General features: G+C 38.1%; 1 pseudogene; it reads left to right on the forward strand.

Moving 5' to 3' along the window:
- Positions 1-22,858, forward strand: part of LOC127683718 (heterochromatin protein 1-binding protein 3-like) — a 48,119-nt pseudogene extending 25,261 nt beyond the window's left edge.
- The last annotated feature ends 304 nt before the right edge of the window (positions 22,859-23,162 follow it).

Below are 23,162 nucleotides of genomic sequence, written 5' to 3' on the forward strand. Positions count from 1 at the left end.
CAACCTGTTATCATCTTCCAGCGCCTTCACACTCTCTGGCTGCTCTGTCTTCACTTGTGTTCAACTTGTTTTCACTGCAACTGGTCTCTGTAACACTCTCCTGGTAAAACTGTCTCCTCTTCCTCCTCCTCCTCTTCCTCCTTCTCTTCCTCTTCTTCCTCCTCTTCCTCTTCTTCCTTCTCCTCATCCTCTCTCTCCTGCCCCCTCTCTCCCTGCATCATTTCTTAAGTTGCCTCTCTTTTCTATCTGTTCTCATGAGAGACTCTATCTCTGATTCATTCTGTCAAATCTTTCTCTGATTCATCACCTTGTCTACCTTTCAATTAGATGTCATTTCTCACGTGGCTGCTTCCTTCTATAAGCTATTATTGTTTAGGATTCAAGGGGTGTGTCTGAATTCCATGCAGAGGAATTCCTCCAGCTAGAGGGGTTAAAGGTATGTGGCATTGCTGCATTCCAGCCAGATCACGAAGAACTAGGTCTTTGGATGTGATCCTTTTCCAGGGCTGCCATATTGCTGGATTATAATTACTCTACAGCAGCCACCATGTTAATTGACTGTGACATCTCAGCAAAGCCACACAGTTCAGCCTGGTTGACTGACTCTTCCCAGACTTGTGGTGTCAGTCATTGCCAGGGGATGGAGTACTCTTTGTGGCAGACCTCATCTGTGGAGTGTCTTCAGGGATTTTCTGGATGTCTACCTTGACTTTTGTGGGTCAGTGGCTTTTCTTTCTTTCTTTCTTTCTTTCTTTTTTTTTTTTTGTATTCTTTCTTGGAAAGTCAGAGATCTTTTGCCTTGTGATTTCCCCAGGTTTGTTTGGAATTTCTGTTTTATTCTCATCCACATGACCTGAGCCTATGTCTATACGTAGAGATGCTCACAATCATTCTTTACAGAATCCTTCCTTTTAAGGCCATTAAGAAATCTTTTCACATGTGTGGGGGAACCACATACACTATTGCAACATACACTATTTCATCATGTTCATGGTGTGAACTGTAGGACAGAAGTATCTGGCTGTTAGACTTATATGAATAATAAGATGCTTTCCCCCTTCGATTAGCAGCCCGAGTATCACATTGAAAAGCTTTTTATTTCAGGTTTATTGACTCCTTATGGTCTTGGTGGAAGTGAACAAAGTGAACATCTGAACACTGAACATTCCTGATTCTAAAACATTAATTTTGATCACATGTGTCTACATGAATAGAGGATTAATTACATGCTGGCCATGGAAGGAAGGCACTTAAAACCATCCAAACATTGCACACGAATGTACAATGCACTACATGTGAACATCCTTCCTGTGTCTATGCATCTTAAACTTATTTTGTTATATTAGTTTTATAGGCAAAATCGATGTAATCTCTATCTTTTTTAGTTCTTACTTTTTAACTTACTTAATGAATTCGCTTATTTTGTTGTATCTTCATATAAAATCATAGTTACAATTATTTTTAGTTTTAATATGAAAGTCTTATAAATGCACTAATTTTTCTTCATAAATCCACAAGAGTGGTATTATTCACAAACACAAGGAAATTAGGCTCATTGAAGTTTATCTAAAATAAGAAGCTATTATAAAACTGTACCTATATATAATTATTCCTTGCAACATCAAGACAGAACACTTTAATTAATTATTTGAAAATTATATATCTAAGTCAGATAGGTGGATAGTTTAAAAACTACATTTTTAAAAGTATGTACTAAAAAGTTCTCTGACCCACCCTATCTTTCCATTACAGAGGAAGGTATGCAGAACAGTTTCAGCTTGAATTTGCCTTTATACTCCTAAAAGACAATAAGCTTACACTCATGTTTTTTGATCTAGTGATGCTAGGTAATATCTATTGATTTCCTGTTGAGCAGTTGGGGGTTTTATCATGGCAGCAGTACCATATGTTATTTTGATATAGTAGTTGGTATTTGCAATGTGCAAACCAGATAAAGGGTGTACTGAAGAGAGCAGCATGACAACATATGTTTACTTTCACATAAGACTTCTGCGTTCTCAGAGTTGATGACTGTCATGATGGTTTTTAGCATTAATGTGAGTGTGTGAACCTAAGGAGCTTTGGATATGGAGAGAGTTTGTTAGAAATTGAGTTTTTTTTTTAATTTTCTATATTCTTTGTTTACATTCCAAATGCTTTTCCCTTTCCAAGTTTCCACCTCCCCATATGTCCCATAAGTCCTCTTCTCTCCATCCATTTTCCAATCACCCTCTCCCTTTCCTATGTCCTGGTGCTCCCCTACAATGCTGGATCAAGCCTTTCCAGGATCAGGACCCTCTCCTTCCTTCTTCATGGGAATCATTTGTTATGCTAATTGTGTCTTCAGTATTCAGAGCTTCTGGGCTAATTAATATCTACTTATCAGTGATTGCATTCCATGTGTATTCTTTTGTGATTGGGTTACCTCACTTAGGATGATATTTTCCAGTTCCAACCATTTGCCTAAAAATTTCATGAATTCATTGTTTTTAATTGCTGAGTAGTATTCCAGCAGCCTTATTTATAATAGCCAGAAGCTAGAAAGAACCCAGATGTCCCTCAATGGAGGAATGGATAAAAAAATTGAGTTTTAAGTTATTTGTTTGTCTAAAGATGTCAGTTACAAAGCTTGGTTTATAAAGGTATTTGACATACTTTATTATCTTTTAAAGTCAAGAATTTCTATATTCTATACTTTCACTATACAACTTGTTAAATTATTTTAAGCATTAAAACTTTATAATTTTAGCAGATTTGTTACGTTACTCTTTAAATGTCCAAGAGGGGAGATTCATGGCCATAATTCACAAAATATTTTAAATTATTTAGCAATATTTAAGGAAATAAATTAAACTTATAAAAAAGTCATAAGTATTTGTCTGTTTACAGAATTGTAAAACCTGCTACAACCGAAACTTTAAAAGCAAAAGACTGAACTTTGGATTTTTTAGTAATATCAAAAGATTTAAATAACAAATAACCAGATTATATTAAAATGAGTTTAAAAATATCATTAGTAAGAATGTGTCACTTTTTATGACTTTGTAATTAGTTTTGAAGCTTCCCATAGTTCTAAAGTTACTTAGTAAAATTAAAAATTTGAAATGGTTTTTTTTTTAACATATTTGCTTAGAGGTCAGACACTCATGGTTGGATATAAGGACTTTAGGGTTATAACGACCCAGATAGCCCCAGATTCTATCTAAATCATTAATGTGCACCTCACAGTCACACTCATAGTCACATTCACACTGTCCCTGGGGTCTAGAGTTTACACTCCATGAGGTTGAACTGACTATGTTCCAATGAGTGTGTGTGTATGTGTGTGTGTGTGTGTGTGTGTGTGTGTGTGTATCTATACACACACACACACACACACACACATACACACACATATTCATTCACTTTTTTTTGTGTGTGCGAAGTCAAAAGGGTAGACTTGGGAGGACTGGGAAGTGGGTGTGATTGGGGTCCATTATGTGAAATTTCTAAATAATACAAATATGTTGGGGAAAGAAGAAAGAAAGAAGGAAAGAAAGAAAATCTTTCACTGCTCTTTAGTGCCTTCTTCAGGTCTCACGTTTGGATTTGGGTAGATGGAAAGATGGCCTCACTTTGGCTGCATGCAGCTGGGTAGAGGTTAACTTTCTTTGTTCTTTGATTGAGATCAAGTTATATTTTTACCCTCATTAGAGTTTGCATAACATTGTTCTTTTCTTTTTTTTTAAAGTTGTGTTATAGTTTAATTTTGGTTGTTCTCTGGGCTACAACTTTAGAGTCATTTTTATGACAATTATTTTCAAGGTGACTTTTAGTAATTTTAGTGTGTCATCAGATCTTTGAAGTCTATTAATAATTTTTTGAATGATCAGATACAGTGCTGCTCAGTTTGCACTTTTTCTTTTCAGCCCTGCAGTCCTCTCTTCTGGAGACCATTATTATTGTCATTCGCCTGTTTCCAATTCTGTTTTCCTTTTGTGAACTTCATATATGGAAAGTTGCTTGTGTTTTCTCTCAGCATGTTTCTTTTTAAAGGGAGTTTTAAAACTTATTTCCCCCCTTTTTTCTTTTCTATATTCTTTGTTTACATTACAAATGATTTCTCCTTTTCCAGTTCCCCCCTCCCTATAAGTCCCATAAACCCTCTTCCCTCTGCCTGTTCCCCAATCAACCCCCTCCCACTTCTCTGTCCTGGTACTCCCCTACATTGCTGCATCAAGCCTTTCCAGGACCAGGGTCTCAAAGGATAAGCAGGCTGAGAAAGAAATTAGGGAAACGGTACCCTTCACAATAGCCACAAATAGTATAAAGTTTCTTGGTGTGACTCTTTCCCCTTTTATTAAACAGATTTTTCCCCCACAACATAATTTAAATAATTTCCCAACCCCTACTCCTCCCAGTTGCTTCCCACCTCCTCTTCTATTCTGATAAATTCCATATCTGTCTCTCATTAGAACAAAACAAGCTTCTAAGATATAACAACAGAACATAACAAAATAAAATATAAGTAAAGTGATAACTATCATGATGAAGTTTGATATGTCAACAGAAAAATGAAAGACCCCCAAGAGAAGGCACAAGAATCAGAGACCCATAAAAGTACTAAACTGAAACTTCATGTATGCAGAGGAGTTGGTGCAGACCCTTGAAGGCCTGTGCATGCTGCATCAGTCATGTGCTCTGTGGTCACATGAGTCATGGTCAGTTGATCTAAAGGGTCTTATTTTCCTGGTGTCCCCCATCCCCTCTGGCTCCTACACTCTTTTTGCTTCCTCTTCCATGGGGTTCCTGAGCTCTGAGCAGAGAAATTTGATGGAGACATCCATCTCATTTAGAGGTCTGAGTTCCAAAGTCTCTTTCTTTCTGCATAATGTCTAGCTGTGAGTCTCTGCATCTGTTCCGCTCTGTTGCAGGGAGATTCTCTCTGATGATAGCTGAATAAGGCAATGATCTATGAATATAACAATATCATAAAGAGTCATTTTATTGTTACTTTTTTTTTAGTTAGTAGTATTTGGTTTTATCCTAGGTCTCTTGGCAGTCTAGACTCTGGTTCTTGGTCACAAAAACAGTATCCGGTATGAGTTCCATTTTGTGGAGTGGATCTTAAGTTCCACAAGTTTTGTACCACCATATTTTGCCTTAGCATATTTTGCAGGCAGGACAGATTATAGATCAAAGGTTTTGTAGTTGGGTTTATGTTTACTTTTCTCTTTTTGTAGCCTGTGGAGTACTTTTACGTGTCATAGACATTAGAACATGAAGGTGAAGATTATCTGTGAACACCTTTCTGTGTTGTCTTCAGTAATGGGGCCTCTGCTGTTACTTTGTGGAAAGCAACATATTGTCTTGGTAGAAAGTTATTTCTATTGCCTCCTGTCTTAGGTTCTATGTATATGGGTTTGTATGTGTGGTAGGGCTATTGGCTTATTTTTATTTATTGTAATTACCTGCATTTCAACTTTTTAACCCTCATTTTGTTGGTAGTTATTCTTCTGTTGGCTTTCCATTTTTCAGAGCTTTTGTCAACATTGGTGATTGAACCCATCACCTCCAATATAGTAGGCAAGTATTCTCCTACTGATCTATACCTCAGCCTTGTCTTCATTTTAGTGGAATTGACACTGTATTTGAGTGGAAGTTTCTACTTTCATCTTGAATTTCTTGCTCTTACCATTTCTTCCACCTTTACCAACAACCAAGTGCAGTGATTGTGAAGCAATAGATATAATCCTCAGTTTACAAAATGAAGGATGCATGCCCAAGGTCCTTGGTATTCTTATAATCTACAGTAGGAAACTATTCAGTGTCTTTTGTAAAAGAATATTTAGTTGTAGGTCCAAAAATTTTAAAAAGTGTTATGAACAGATTATTGTCTTTTGGAAGGTTTTTGATGAATGCATGAATGCATTGGGGGCCAGTATATCCCTTGGATCTCTACCAATAGTGAGGTGAAGGAGTATTCACCAGTGGTCCTGCTGCATGACTGAAAGCAGACAGAGGTTCAGGGAGAAGCCCAGCTCCTCCCTAGCAAGCTCCTTCATTAAGGCATAAAGTATATCCATGGCTGTGTTCTCTGTAAAGAGAACATTCTCAGTTTTCAAAACTGGGGGTGTTTTTGTGGAACCTGTCCACTCTGAAGCATCTAGAGGAGTCTGGGGAGTTTCAAGTGTGCATAGAGCATACTGTTGTAGTCTCTCAAGGCCTGAATCACCTCTCAGAGACTTATCTCCTAATACCATAGGTTGGTAATGATTTAATCATGAGAAATGTGAGCATAGTGAGTTCATGACAGGGATATAGACTGCAATATACAGAGAAAATTGGAATGCAGTTCTGGGGGATACCCAGAATGCTAACAGATTTATAAGATGACTACTGCTTGTCAGTGCCACTTCAAATAACCAGACTTTATCAGCTATATGCAAAAAATGTGGTATATCTACACAATGGAGTACTATTCAGCCATTAGAAACAATGAATTCATGAAATTCTTAGGCAAATGGATGGACCTAGAGAACATCATACTAAGTGAGGTAACCCAGACCCAAAAGATGAATCATGGTATGCACTCACTAATAAGTGGATATTAACCTAGAAACCTGGATTACCCAAAACATAATCTACACATCAAATGAGGTACAAGAAGAAAGGAGGAGTGGCCCCTGGTTCTGGAAAGACTCAGTGAAGCAGTATAGGGCAAAACCAGAACAGGGAAGTGGGAAGGGGTGGATGGGAGGACAGGGGGAGAGAAGGGGGCTTACGGGACTTTCTGGGAGTGGGGGGGGCTAGGAAAGGGGAAATCATTTGAAATGTAAATAAAAAATATATCAAATAAAAAAAAGAATGTCAATAAAACTGGTATGTGATGTTTAAGCCTCCATATTAACCAGAATGGGAAATAAAATGTGGTACCTTTCCACAGTGGAATATTACCAGCTGTTAAGAAAAGGAAAGTAAGAGGTAAATGGATGGAACTAGAAACAATCATTCAGAGTGAGATAATCAAAACCCAGAAAGACAAGTTGAAGTTTTCTCTCATGTGTAGGTATTAGCTTTTAATCTATCTATTTAGTTTTTAATGTCCCAAATTAATTAATTACCCCAAAATTTCAGGTAGTCTTAAATTTTGTTTCAATTGTGCTTTCTGATAACTCCATGTAATATCATGATTACAATGGTAATAATTCAATTTTATCTCAATTTTCATGGAAATTCTGAATATTTTCTGTACCTTTTAATGATGCTATTTTCATTTAAGACAATTGGGTAGAATTAAGCAACATCAACAAATTCTTTTTAGCCCATAAACTCACATATGCTTTAGTAGTTATCATATGAAATAATTTCATTATTAAAGAGTTAGAACTACTATTATTTTATAAATGCTTAGACCACATGCAGACCCAAATAGGCAAAGAAGTGTACTTGAAATATTATTGTATCTTGTTGAGATTTTGACCAAAAATTTTTGATGGAAAAAAATTTAAAACCCATTTTTACTCGACTATGGAGACAGTATGTCTATTCTCCTAGAAAAATTATTGGTGTATTGTTCTTTTTAACCTTAAAATAATTGAGGTGTGCTCAGCTATAGTCTAGTTGGGTAGAGTGATGTGTCCAAAGAGTACACTCCATCTACTGATCATCCTTTTCAGACCTTGCTCATAGGTCACTTGTTACCCTGATCTTGGGAGTATGCTTACCACCCTGCGACCCCCACTACAACTACCACCACCACTACCACCACCACCACCACCACCACCTCCACCACCACCACCACCACCACCACCACCACCACCACCGCCACCTCCATCACCACCACCTCAACCACCACCACTTCCTCTACCACCACTTCCACCATCATCATTATTATCATCATTACACTAATAGAGATCTCTTCTTTGGCTAAATTTATCCTTAGGTATTGCTATAATTTGTTTTCTATTGCTTTCATAAACACTATAACCAAAGGCATCTTTTGGAACAAAGGGCTTAATCTTACAGTATATCATGAGGCAAGGAACTGAAGCAGAAGCCATGGAGGAATGCTGCCTACTGGATTGCTTTTCATGACTTGTTCAGCCTAATTTTTTTTTATGCAAACCAGTAGCATCTGCCAACATGGCATGACCCACAGTGGGATGGGCCCTCTCATCCCAAGTTTTAAAAATGCCTTTCAGATTTCCCATAGGCCAGTCTGATGGATATAGTTTCTCAATCAGGGTTCTCTCTTCCTTGGTGATTCTAGTTTGTGTGAAGTTGACAAAAATCTAAACAGCACAGGCATTTCCCTTGATTCTATTTTTAATGTAGTCTTTCTATGTAGTTTGATTTTTTTAAAGATTCAAGTAGCATTGCAATCATTACTTTAAAACAATCAAAACTAAGGGTTTGGCTGTAGATAGTATTGTGCCCTCTAATCCCAAGCATTTAGGAGGCTGAAGTAGGGATATCTTGTGAGCTTGTGGACTAGGCTGAGCAACAGAGTAAGACTGCCCTTTTCTGTGTGTTTGTTTTACTCAGTTTGGGTTTTCAAGATAAGGTTTTACTGTGTATCCCTGGCTGTCCTGGAACTCACTTGACTTCAGAGATCTGCCTACCTCCGCTTCCCATGTATTGGGATTAAAGGCATGTACCACCACCACCTGGCTGCAAGACCCTCTCTTAAAGGAGAAAAAAGAGGATAATTTTTTCCAAGATATGAATAGAAATTTTACAAAATAAATACATTATCAATGATCTGCAGAAAAAGCAACATCAATACCAACAGTGTGGCTAAATTTTTAGTCTTTTCAATGGCAAATTTTATTTTGTCATCAATTTTTGATTAATAATTCAAAAAAAATTGATTTCAAGTTATAGTCTAGTAGTAGTCACAGGTGTAATCGATATTATTACATCTTGTAGTACTGGGAATCAAACCTAGGGATTCATATAAAATAAGTACTTACTGACTGCATGTCCTCAGCTTTAATATTATCAAAATACTAACTCTTATGATTTCCAATTCAGAAGTGCCATGCTCAGTTGCTTAAATTTCACAGCAATTCCAGGGTTAAAATGTTGAGTGAAACATTAAAAATGTAGATTTGGCATGTTCCCACACTTGTGCCTCTACCCCTGTGGCTTGGCTGACCATGCACTGGCAGGCAATGGCCAACCTGTTTTTCACTCTAGGAGATTCTAACTGAACTCCACAATCTCTCCACTTAGCTCTCTAGGTTCCCACTGGTGAGCTGCCACCACACTACAACTATGCTTCAGATCCCCCACGGCCTTGTGTAGCACCTCAGGCAAACACAGGCTTGGCCACCATACCTTTCTTTCTTGAAACCAGACAAACTGCTATGTAAAGGAAAATGCAACACAAACTTAGTTCAGAAACAGTGATAACTCAATTACTGGGCACAACAATTAAAATCTAATCTTGTGAGTCTTATTAATATCTGATCCTTCCAGTGGCGGATCCTTGTGGATCCACCATGATACCAGGAAACTCTAGCAGCTAAATCTTACCCCTCTGCTGACCCAGTTCCAAAGAGGACTAAATATCTCCTGTTTCCTCTCTCCTTTCATCCAACCCGGAAGTCCTGCCTACTTGCCCACTGATTGGCTCCTTTATTCATTAGGGAATTGGTTCACAAGAACAGCACCAGAACCATCAACAACATTAAGACATGTAGGGCATTTACTATAAGGCCAACAAATCAAGAGTATCTACAACATTGTCTGTGTATGTTCTTTTTTATTAGGAATTTTGCAATATTGAATATTGTTACTTTTATTATACCTAAGATGTATTCCAAACTGAAAAAAATAAATTACTTAGAATCATAGTGAAATGTGAAGGATATATATTTAGTCTTTTCCATACTGTATATGACTTAGTCCCAAACTCCAGTGTCTACCTCACATGATTTAGCAGGGTGTTGTTTATTAGAAGTACAGAACAAAAAACCTTAAAGACTAACCTTATTACTGCCAACATAGTTTTCCTTGCACAATAAAAGCCACAGAAAAGATCTATTGCCAGTCTTTGTTTTTTCTAGTGACACCAACTGCTCCGCTATTTTTTAAGCCAGATCTTTGCTTGACACACAATGATTCTGTAAATACCAAAATCACTTGTGCATTACAATTGTGCTTGAGGTTGATGTTCACTCTTCAGAAAATGCCTCCTTTAATGGAGTTCATTTCCAACATTCATGGCTTCACCTTCAGACTTGAGGATCCACCAAGGAGATTAAACTGTCTTAGAGGCTGGAGAAATGGCTTATCTGGTGAAATGCTTACCTTGCAAACATAAGGAGTTTGATCCCTAGAGCCTACATTAAAGCAGAAATGAACTATGAGTAGCTACTATAAAGTAGACATGATTAGAAAGAGCTGTGAATTTGACTGGCATTTGTCAGTGTTACTGAAACTTTAAACATGAGTGCTTTTAGTTTCCTCACGGTCTGCACTCACCATAGAAGAGCTAGTTGCTAAATATTCATTCTTACCCCTTCCATAGATATGCCCATCTTCTGGAGAGTTTGAGAACACTATTTTCTTTAAATCTTCTTTATTGTTTTTAATTTTTTATTATTTTTTTTTATGCTCCAGATTTTATTCCACCCCCTTGGTTTACACTCTGACTGTTCCACATCCTATACTTCCTCCACACATCCCTGTCTCCATGACGATGTCCCCAGCCCCAGCCCCTCAACCCTACTGACCTCTAAACTTCCTGGGCCTTCAGTCTCTGCATAATCTCTGAACACAGATCCAGCAGTCCTCTGCTTTATATGTGTTGGGGGCCTCATATCAGCTGGTGTATGCTGCCTGTTTGGTAGTCTAGTGTTTGAGAGATTGTGGGGGTCCAGATTTATTGAGACTGCTGGTCTTCCTACAGGGTCGCCTTCCTCCTCAGCTTCTTTCAGCCTTTTCCTAATTCAACCATAGGGGTCAGCTGCTTCTGTCCATTGGTTTGGTGCAAATATATGCATCTAACTCTTTCAGATGCTTGTTGTATCTTCTGGAGTACTGTCATGCTAGGTCCCTTTTTGTGAGCACTCCATAGCTTCCGTAATAGTGTCAGGCCTTGGGACCTCCCCTTGAGCTGGATCCCACTTTGGGCCTGCCTCTGGACCTTCTTTTCCTCAGCCTCCTCTCCATTATCATCTCTGTAATTCTTTCAGACAGGAATAATTATGGGTCAGAATTATTCTCCCACATTTGATGCCCTGTCTTCCTGCTGGAGGTAGATTCTATAAGTTCCCTCCCTACTGTTGATCATTTCATCTAAGATCCCTCCCTTTGAGTCCTGAGAGTATCTCACCTCCTAGGTCTCTGATGTATTCTGGAGGGTGCCCCAACTTCCTAACTCCTGAGGTTGACAGTTTCCTTTTTTTCTGCTGGCCCCCAGGGCTTCAGTCCTTTTCCTTCATCCAACATGAGATCAGGTTACCCTTTATTCCTCATCCCCTGTTCACTTTCCCTTCCAGATTCCTCCCTCCCTCCCCACTTGTGATTGCTTTCTTTTCCCTTCCAAGTGGGACTGAGGTGTCCTCACTTGGGCTTTTCAGTTGTTGACCTTTTTGAGTTCCATATACTGTATCTTGTGTATTCTGTACTTTATTTATTAGTTCTTTTTTGGCTAATATCCACTTATTAGTGAGTACATACCATGCACGTCCTATCTTGAATGACTGAGAAGCACCTAAAGGAATGTTCAAAGTCCTTAGTGATTAGAGATATTCAAACCAAAATGACCCTGAGATTCCACCTTACCCCAATCAGAATGGCTAAGATCAAAACCTCAGGTAATAGCAGATGCTGGTGAGATGTTGAGAAAGAGGAAAACTCCTCCATTGCTGGTGAGATTGCAAACTGGTACAACCACTCTGGAAATCAATCTGGAGGTTCCTCAGATAATTGGAAACAGATCTACCTGACGACCCAGGAATATATCTTGGGAATATACCCAAAAGATGCCCCTCCATGCCACAGGGGCATATGCTCCCCTATGTTTGTAGTGACCTTATTTGTGATAGCCAGAAGCTGGAAACAACCCAGATGTCCCATGACAGAAGAATGGATACAGAAAATGTAGTTCATTTACACAATGGAATACTACTCCGCTATAAAGAACAATGACATCCTGAGTGAGGTAACTCAGACCTAAATCTTCTTTATTAGATTACAATTTTAATACATTAAAGGGAGAAGTATGGAGATCATAAAAAATAATATTAATCCTGAGAGATAAAAAATGCATGTAAATCTGATTTTATCTATTGTAACTTCTAAATGATTTCCCAGAAGCAATTATTCATGAGGGTATTGAACAAGCACAGAATTAAAACAAAGAAAATAGGTGTTTAAAATCCTATAATTATCTCAGATCTGAATTAAGACCAGAAATAAATATTTCTTGACAGAAGCAAGATATTTGGAAGTATGTCTGGCATTCTCTAGGATGCTTATGCTTGCCCAAATTTACATTGACAATACTAACCTGTGAATGTTTTCTGATGGGAGAAATGTTTACATCTTGAGAGGGAGTGGAACTCATCCTCTAAAATCCCATTTCCACAGCAACCTTAGTGGGTCTGAGAAGTTCATCTCAATAGAGACACCGTGTCTCGCTTTCCCATGTGCTACATTTGATTGAGGATTATCTATAGTTACAAAACTAGAATTTAAAAATCCTATTAAAGTTAACTTCTACAGTTATTGATTTACTAATGTTGAAGCAATCAACTGAGCTCTACCAGAGACCACACCAGCAGCAGAAGTCCATGTAGGCCACCCACCTGTGGACCTCTCCTACTTTCTTGGTGTCCATCCGATCCCCAATGTGTCCACTCCTTGTAGCCATGTCCCAGATCCCAACTCTGGTGGAGACCCCAAGTGACAAGAAGCCATACCAGCCTTCTCATTATCTCAAAGAATTTTCTCCAAAATTAACCATAGCAAATATGAATAGATACAAGAAAATTGAAATAACCCCTGTATCCTATCAGACCACCACGGATTAAAGCTGGATTTCAACCGCAACAGAAAGCCTACACACTTATGAAAACTGAACAACTTCTGACCAAATGAAAACTGGGTCAAGACAGAAACAAAAAGAAAAAGTAAAGACTTTCTAGAATTTAATGAAAATGAATATATAACATATACAAACTTATGGAATGCAATAAAAGTGGTGCACTAAATGCCTACATAAAGAAACTGGAGAGATCTCATACTAACAACGTAACGGCACACCCTGACACTCTAGAACAAAGAGAAGAAATCAGACACAGAAGGAATAAACAGCATGAAGTAATCAAACTAAAGGCTGAATCAATGAAATAGAAACAAAGAAAGCAATACAAAAATTATGAAACAAGGAAAAGTTTTGTTTTGTTTTTTTGAGAAAAGCATTATGATAGAAAAACTCTTATCCAAACTAACTACAAGATCAAGAGGGAATATCCAACTTAACAAAATCAGAAATAAAATGGGGTATAACATACACCAAGGAAATCCAAAGAATCATTAGGCCATACTTCAAAAACCGTATTTCACAAAATTTGAAAATCTGAAAGAAATAGGTAAGTTTTTTCATAGATACCACTTGACAAAGCTAAGTCAAGATCAGATAGACAATTTTAAATAGACCCAGAACCCCTAAGGAAACAGAAGCAGTCATTAAAGTATCTCAGCTCTTTATAGTATTCCACATAATATAAACAAAAAATTCACCCAATTCAGTTTATGAGACCCTGATATCCAAACTACACAGAGTCAACAAAGAAAGAATTTCAGACCAAATTTCCTTACGAACATAGATACATAAATACTCAATAAAATACTAGCAAACTGAGAAGAATAAATAAAAGGAAAAGAAGAAAAGAAACAGCCAATGACTTGGATACAAGATACAGGAAACTGAAATTGACAGCAGCCAAGCAGTTGAGCACAGGGTTTAGAGGATTAAGAATTAGGGCTCCTTCATAAACTGATTTGAGCATCATCTGAGATCATCACTGCTGCTGGAGAGGCAGCAATGGGAAGGTATTAGCATTAGACTATTTGTTTAAATTGTGCAATATACTTCCAAACCACAAGGTCTCGCTCTTTTTCCTACTTATCTACCCTTCTTCTGTTTTATATATATATATATATATATATATATATATATATATATATATATATATATATATATATATATATATATAAAACTTCTGTTACAATATTATCAATAGAAGTAGTTGTAGCAGTAAAGATTAATAGCATAATGTCTCTGGAGAGAATGGAATCAGGAGTCAGGGAACACTATCCCTTTAAACTCACATATCACCTCAGCTTAGGTTAACCTTGAACAGGAACTGAAGCAAGGAAGTCAGGGTGTGGATATTGAGAGTGTTGTGTGTAGCACCCCTAGAGTTTCAGCACACATGTCTGAAGAAATCAACCATGTGCTTCAAACAATCAAAAGGTTAGAATGGGAGACTGGAGCTTCATATTCTGGTTACACTCTCCTCATGGCTTGTGTTGCAGGCTACTTGGAAAGGAATGTCAGTCTTTGTTAAATAAATGCTTTCTGGTTATGAAACACTGGGAACTAAACACTGCTTATTACTAATATCATGTCCACCTTGTGTCAGCCGCACAGAGTGACAGACGCTTCTCATTGACAAGGTCGTCTGGTTGTTCCTCACCCCACTCTTCCCATCCTAAGTGTGAACCATATCTGGTGAGTCCCACGAGAAATCTGACACCTGGGAGATGCTCAGCAACCGTCCTTCATAGTCAACACTTTCCCACAGGGACTCGGTTCTTTTTTCATGAGAGTTTTGCATTCAGTTTCCTCTATGGTTTCCAGTGGCTTAAAACAAGGTCAGACACACATGTTTTCCTGAATGGACTGAATTCACAAAATTACATCGTTCATTCTTTGCCCCCCGCCCAATTTTAAAACTTGTAAACAATTTAGGAATAGGATTTATCTAGGTTACCATAAAACTATTTATCACTTAAAGATTTTGTTAACCTCTGAGGACAATGGCAGCTACAATGTATACCAATACTTACATTTGGCATTGCCTCCTAAGAATTGGTTTGATAAAGGAAATAGGAGATCAGTCAGTCATTGGCAGGGATCAATGTATTTCTTTAAAATAATCAGAACTACCTGAACTTTGATATATATAAAACATATGATATATATGTATATCCAACAAAGCCAACTCATTTTGACAAGGAGTAGGAAGCTTCCCTTAAATTATGATTCTGTGTTGCTTTACACAGTAATCTTCTCTTGCATTTATCAAAGCCCTCGCCCTATAACTGACTTTTCTTGGCTATATTTTATTTCACCAGCCTGACAACTTACTCATTAGACTTTCAAACATTCCTCTTTAAGGTTCAGTGAAAGCTTGTTCATATTTGGGCCATTTTTTTTTCTGTTTTACTTTTCTTTCTTTCCTGTTTCAATTTCTTGATTGAAATTCAGTAGAGCAATAATTACTTAGTATTTTATCAGTTCATTATTATGACAGTATTAGTTACTGACATAATCTGAAGCTGCGCCATAACTTTTTTCTTTTCTGAGTTTTTGGCTTTTTTTTTTTTTGAGATAGTTTCTCTGTGCAGTCCTGGCTGTCCTGAAACTCTCACTCTGTAGATCAGTCTGGCCTCGAACTCAGTGACCCACCTGCTTCTACTTCCTGGGATTAAAGACATATATACCACTACTGCTTGGCTCACCATAACTTCTTTATCCCTTCCGTTGATCTTTTTATTTCTTCTCACCATCAAACATGTTGAACATTTTTAGCTTTCTAATGTACATGTCTTTTTTTCTATCTGTCCCTTCCTGAGGACAGGAGACAGTGGCTATTTGGTCTTAATGTAAGTACATAACTCCTTGTTCAGAAAAGTTGGCAAGTTCTTGTTTAAAGACCACGAGAGGAAGCAATCCCTCTTACATGATAAATCCTAAGAAGTAGGGATTAGTGGCAGCAGGATATTATTTATTGTGTATATGCACTCATCTACATAATTTACAAGCATCATCTTACATAGTGCCTAATAACTCACATATGACTTCAGTATTTTGAAGAGAAATAATTTTCTTACTTTATGTATGATCAAACTAGAAGGGGGTCAAGGTAGACTGCACACACAGCTACTATGCAAAGGAGCTATAATTTAAATCCAGTCTTGTTTAAAGACTGCATTAGGATAGCCTTTAATGGTTGAATCACAGCATGTTTCTCTAAGGTCAGAGATCACTGTGATCCCCATCAGTGTGTCCCCCTACCTTGCTGCTTAAGTACTTTCCTAGCCAGGATCATTATCCTTACCTAGGCATTTCTTTGAAATTTTGGGACCCAATGGAGACCCATCAATGAAACCTACTATTTGTCAATGTCTCCAGGCACTTTTCATATTGAAACTTGAACATCCAAAGTCATCCACGATATATTTTTAACCTGACATTGCAGGTTAAGCTTCTGACAGCTTCTACCCAACTCTTTTCTTTTCTGGTGAATTGGAATGAACACTTAGACAGTGTGGTAGCACACGTCTACAATCTCAGCACTTGGGAGGATCATCAGATCAGCAGCACAATGGGACATATATCAAGTCTGAAGCAACCTGGGCTATCTAGTTAGACAATGACAAAAATCATCCAACAAATAAATGGTTTGATAGAATTTCTATACCCATCAAATTATGGGTTGTTTCTTTCTTAGAAAATTGTTACTGTTTCCAATTATTGTTTTTTTATAGATACATTGAAGTTGTTGGGCAGTTAATTTTAATAGATTATATATGTGTGTGTACTCTGGATTATTTAATATATATTTTTATAGCTTTCCTCTGTTATTTCTCTGGATCCAATAGATACTTCTAATTTTATTCATCTACATCTACTTTTGGATATATTGGTTAAGAATTAATCATTTCTGTTAAGTTTTCATATAACTAATTTAATGTTTGAGTATTTTTTTATTATTCTTGAGGTTTCCATTTCATTAACTTCTATGCTAACCTTTACTAGTTTTTTTTTCCATATTCTGATTTTAGAGGTTTCCCTTTCCTTGTTTTGTAAGACTTTGAGGTATATTGTTCAATTATTCACTTGAGTTGTGTCAGACCTCTAAAAATTGTTAATTCTTTCAGAATTTTATTCAATGTATTTTGAGCATATTCATTCACCCCAATTATTTCCAGGTCCTTCACTATATCCCTACCAACCAAATGTCATGTATTTTGAGCAAAGTTCTATGGGTTGCTGAAAGAATATGTATTCTTCAGCTCTTGATGAAATGTTCTATAGAAGCCAATGGAGTTCATTTGAACTATGGTGCAGTTTAACTCTAAATTGTTATGATGATTCTTGCCTGAGTAGTCCACTTATTGAAGTGACTGAGATATAGTTTTTGTTTCTAAAATTTGGTATGCTAACATTTAAAACACATACACATACAGAAATAACCACATACACAGGTACACAACACAGACACATACACAGAAACACTCAGATACACACATGGAGACACATAGCACTGACACACATAGCATTTTGTTGATAAACATTTCCCTTTAGAAATATATTTTTTCATCTTTGTGACTAATTTTAATTTAATACTTGCTTTATTATATGTGGGGAATCACTCCTGCATGTTACTAGCTTCTACTTGCTATAAAGATGTTTTTTCTTCCATCCCTTCACCCCCAGTCCTTGCATATTTTCCCAATTATTTTCCTTAAGATGGAAAACTGCTGGGTTTTGTTTTTAATCGAGTCAGACAATCTATATCTTTTACTTGAAACATGCCAACAATGTATAGCTAGAGTTGTTACTGAGAGGGGTTGGTGATTTCTGTTATTTCTAGGATGTTTCCCTGGTTAATTCAAATATTAGTTGATCTTTCTCTTCTCTACTAATGCTAAGGGAATTGTTGCCTACTTAATTGTACATGTTTTATTCTTTATTTTGTTTATCTGTTCTTTTTATGAATTTTCCTCTTTCCTGCACCCTCATGACTGTACCTTAAAGTAGAAATTTCTGGTTTCTCTGGAGGCTCAGTTAGGTTATAATGATGTTTCGTGGCGGGGGGGGTGCAGAAAGGTGAAAAAATGTTTTGCTAGAGCAGATTCATGAAAGAATGTTTTGCTGAAATTCTTTCAGACAGGAGCAATTATGTGTCAGAGTTGTGACTGTGGGATGGTCCCCCTCTCCCTCATTTGATGCCTTCCTGCTGGAGGTGGGCTCTACAAATTTCCTCTTCCTACTGTCCAACATTTCATCTAAGGTTTCTTCCTTTGAATCCTGAGTGTCTCTCACCTCCCAGGTCTCTGGTACATTCTGGGTGGTCTCTGCAACCTCCCTATCTCCTGAGGTTGCCTGTTTCCCTTCTTTCTGCTGGCCCTCAGGGCTTCAGTCCTTTTCTCTCACCCAATACCAGATCAGATTCTCCTCTCCCCCCTACTCCCCTACCCCTTCCACTTTCCCTCCCAGGTCCCTCCCCACTTGTGATTGCTTTCTTCTCCCTCCCAAGTGGGACTGAGGCATGTTCACTTGGGGCACTTTAGTTTGTTGACCTTTTTGAGTTCTGTGGCTAATAGTCACTTATTAGTGAGTGCATACCATGTATGTCCTTTTGTGTCTGGGTCCTTTTGCCTCACTCAGTGAGGTCTTTTTGTCTCACTCAGGATGATATTTTCTAGTTCCATTCACTTGCCTGCAAAACTAAGGATGTCCTCATTCTTAATTGCTGAGTGGAGAGGAGCCCGAGGAAAAGAAGGTCCAGTGTCAGGTCCAAAGTGGGATCCAGCTCAAGGCCCAAGGCCTGACACTATTACTGAGGCTATAGAGCACTCACGAAAAGGGACTGTAGTGGCTATTCCTGGTTGTCAACTTGACTATATCTGGAATGAACTACAATCTAGAATTGGAAGGCTCAATTATGATCCTAATCTGGAGGCTCAGAGATATAAATTTCTGACCTGGATCTTGGCGTGGAGATCTTGAAGCATAGTGGCTATGAATTCCAGAAGATTAAGACAAGGAGATCTCCGAGTTCAAGATCATCTGGGATTAAAGGCATGGAGGCACACACCTTTAATCTGGGCCACACCCTCTGCTGGAGACCTACAGCCTTTAATCTGGGCTACACCCTTGCTGGAGATCTATTTAAGGACATTGGAAGAAGGAAGACTCACTTACTCTTCCTTGCCTACCTGCCTTGTGGGACTGAGCAACTGCTAGATCCTTAGACTTCCTTCCACAGCTGTTGTTGCCCATTTTTGGGGAGTTGGACTATAGACTTTAAGTCATCGACAAATTCCCTAACTATATAGAGACTGCCCATACATTCTGTGACTCTAGAGAACCCAAACTAATACAGGGACCTAGCATGACCTCATTCCAGAATACCCAACAAGCATTTGAAAGAGTCAGATGCACATATTTGCACCCAACCAATGGACAGAAGCAGCTGACCCCTGTTGTTGAACTAGTGAAGGCTGAAAGAAGCTGAGGAGACCAGTGACCCTGTAGAAGGACCAGCAGTCTTAATTAATCTGGACCCATGAGATCCCTCAAACACTGGACCACCAAACAGGCAGCATATACCAGTTGATATGAGTCCCCTAACACATACAGTAGAGGACTGCTGGGTCTGTGTTCAATCAGAGATGATGCATCTAATCCTCAAGGGATTGGAGGCCCCAGGGAATTTAGAGGTTAGGTGGGATGGTGGGTCGGAATATCCATGTGGAAACAGGTGGGTGCGGAAGAGGTATGGGATATGGAACAGTTGGAGGGTGGACAGGGGTTGGGGGAGGATAAAATATTGAGTGTAAAATAGATAATTCAATTAAATTCTAAAAAGCTAAATAAATCAGTAAGTTGTCCAATAAAAAAGAATGTTTTGCTGAAGCAGACACAGGTGAAAGGATGATTTTCTGTAGCAAATACATGAAAGGATGCATGGTATTTACAAAGAATAAAAATGTGACCCCACAGACAATGGCAGCTTAAACATTGATTCACTTTCATGGCCTCACTAGTCTTCATTGACTAAGAACATGTATTGGTTCCTCTTACATTGCATTGCTGAGGTTTGCTTGAGGTGACTTCACAGAGAGAAGCTCACCATAGAATTTTTCTTGAGATCCCTGTGGCTTCTTGTCATTTTTGCAGACTTGGGCCTGTTGGTGAGCCTCATGGTTTCTTCTGGATTGAACTGCCTTTGCTGAATTGTGTGTGGTGTCTGTCGAGTGGACTGGACTGCAGCTGCTGATTCCTGTTTGGTGTTTGCTAGTGAATGTGATTAATAACATCGAGGATTAGAATCATCCCAAATAACTATTTCTAAACAGATCCATTTCCCCTATATCCTAATAACCTTTCTTTTCTACTACCTCTGGAGGGACGTGGTCTAGTGGGGAGGTTGGACCCTTATTAAAGTAGGTTGTGAAAAACTATGCCTACAGTACCATCTTGCTTCTCTCTGTGTAAACTCTCTTTAAATATCTTCTACAGTGACAGATTGTTGTATATGAATTGGTTTGTGGTTGTCTTAAATTGTTCTCTTTTTTGGCATCAATTAAAAAGATGATTTGCTCAGTATAGTAATTCTGGTTGGAAGTTATTTACTCAAGTGTTCAATTTCTTATAGTTAGTTACTATAAGTGAAATAAACTCACTGTTCTATGCTTTCAGCTGAGGAGTCAGACATCATTGTCCATGGTTGTCTTTGTGAGCCAGCATTTGTCTCCTGAAGTTTTGAATAGCATTTTTCTTCTTATTATTATTTTGTTGTTGTTTGCAGTCTTAGTATTTGAACTGTGTATCCTGCTGATGTTCCATTTTTCTTTGATCCAGTCTGTTATTGGTGTATCTGTGTTTGTAATTTGTTCGTTGAGGTTTTTACATTTAGTTATTATTTTCATTTTATGGGTATGAGTGGTTTGCCAGCACATATGTCTGTGTACAGCGTATATACCTGGTGCCTGCAGAGGCAGAAGAGGGCATTGGATTTCTTGAAATTTTAGTTACAGGCAGTTATGAGTCATCATGTGGCTGCTGTGAGACAAATCTGGGTTCTCTAGAAGAGCCACCAATGCTTTTTACTAATGAGCTATTTCTCCAATCCCCTCTTTGAGAGTTTCATTTCTTTGTTTTTTTTTATTTCCAATATCAATTTCCCTAATGAACTTGTCATTCATGTTGTCTGGTTTCTCATAGGTGTTTCTGAAAATACTATTGAGGTCCTGGACTGATCTGCACATTGAAGTCTGATCATTTTTCATTTTGTGTTCATTAGTTCACTCATTTCAGAATCTTTAGATTTGTAGCTGAGGAGTGATGCTCTTCTGCATGTGTCATGTTCCTTTCCCTTTTGAGTTTCTTGTCTGTATTTGGTACTATTTGTGCATCTATCCATATGGATATCATCTCCTCTGGCTTTATTTGGGGATCTTAGTGAGAAGGCATCTCATACATGTTCAATTTCCAGTGCCACTGAGAGGAAAAAACAAATTTCTGTAGCTATCACAAAATAAATATGTGCCAGATTAGAAATATCCTTAAAAATTGTTAAATCAAGTATCGCACAGCCAATACACATAGAACGGCTAATTGCAAAAAAAAAAAAAAAAAAAAAAAAAAAAAAAAAAAAAAAAAAACTGTGAAGTTAAAAATTATGTCAGGTAAAGGTAAAACGTAAATGAGTTAAATGAAGGAAGGAGGCAGGGAAGAAGCAAAAGAGAGGAGAAGAAAAGTAAAATAAATGTTTATGTATAAAGAAGGGGAAGGAGAAAAATACCATAATGATAATGACAACAATGATGAGGAGGAGGAGGAAGGAAGAGGAAGAGGAGGAGGAGAAAGAGGAGGAAGATATTATTAGCAAAAGTGAGAATAAAGACTGGGAGACTTGAAATCTAAGTGAAAAGAAAAAAATATATAAAGAAAATCAGATAAATATAAAAGAGAGGAAAAGCTTTTTAAACACAAATAAGATAATTCTGAAAGTGTGATGAAAAGAAGAAACACAAGAACCAAATAGTAAGTAGATAAAATAGTATTTTAAAAACATGAAGCTTTAGAGCAGATACTTCTTGAGACCCAGTCCTGGAATCTGGTGGGTGGAAGGGGTGTGGTTCTCTTATCCTTTTCACCACAGAAGGTGGTACTGCCTACAGACACATCAAGGGTCTGATGTGGACTTCTTCTTCTTCTTCTTCTTCTTCTTCTTCTTCTTCTTCTTCTTCTTCTTCTTCTTCTTCTTCTTCTTCTTCTTCTTCTTCTTCTTCTTCCTCTTCCTCTTCCTCTTCCTCTTCCTCTTCCTCTTCCTCTCTTCTTCTTCTTCCTCCTCCTCCTCCTCCTCCTCTTCTTCTTCTTCTTCTTCTTCTTCTTCTTCTTCTTCTTCTTCTTCTTCTTCTTCTTCTTCTTCTTCTTCTTCTTCTTCTTCTTCTTCTTCTTCTTCTTTTCTATGGGGTTTCTAGGAGCTTCTCCTAACTACACTGAGTTTTGCAGTTTGTATACCACAGATGCTGTGGTTTTTAAATCCCAAAATTCCTAAGTGGCCAATTCCAAGCCAGAGTTGGTCTTGTGTGAACTAAAAGCAAACAGAGTAGGAAGATTAAGCTTGAGGACCAGTTGGAGAGGCACTGGGCCAGAGCCTCAGACTTCTCAGTCCTGCCAGGACTCTCTGATTTCAGAGTTCTCAGCCAGTACCTTCAGGAGCTATATCTGTTCCTGGCCATGGAAGGCGGGGTTCCTGATCACTCTGCTCTCTACCAGCGGAACCTCCTGTACCTGAGCTTCTCAGTGTACCCACGACTGGAACTCCCCAAATGAGCTGTAGTTGTCTCCTGCCTCTTACTTGTTGTTCCTCTTTTTCTTTTTAGCCCCCACCCCAGAGAATATATTCCTTCCTACTGGGGTGCTATCCACAGCCCCTGAGAATGTAGGAAGTGGCTGAATGGAGCTCATCTCTTCTGCTCAGCTGGCTTCTAATCAGAGGAGTCCCCGTCTCTGTGTAGTCACATCAGTGGAATAGCTTGTAAGCACCGTGGGGTTCCCCTGTAGGAAGGATTTCAGTCTCCTCACAGGACCTCCTGGCTTACCTCAGGGACAAGGGTTGTTTGTGCTCACTCCTCTG

Source organism: Apodemus sylvaticus, chromosome 4 (assembly GCF_947179515.1).
Source record: "Apodemus sylvaticus chromosome 4, mApoSyl1.1, whole genome shotgun sequence".
NCBI lineage: Eukaryota > Metazoa > Chordata > Mammalia > Rodentia > Muridae > Apodemus > Apodemus sylvaticus.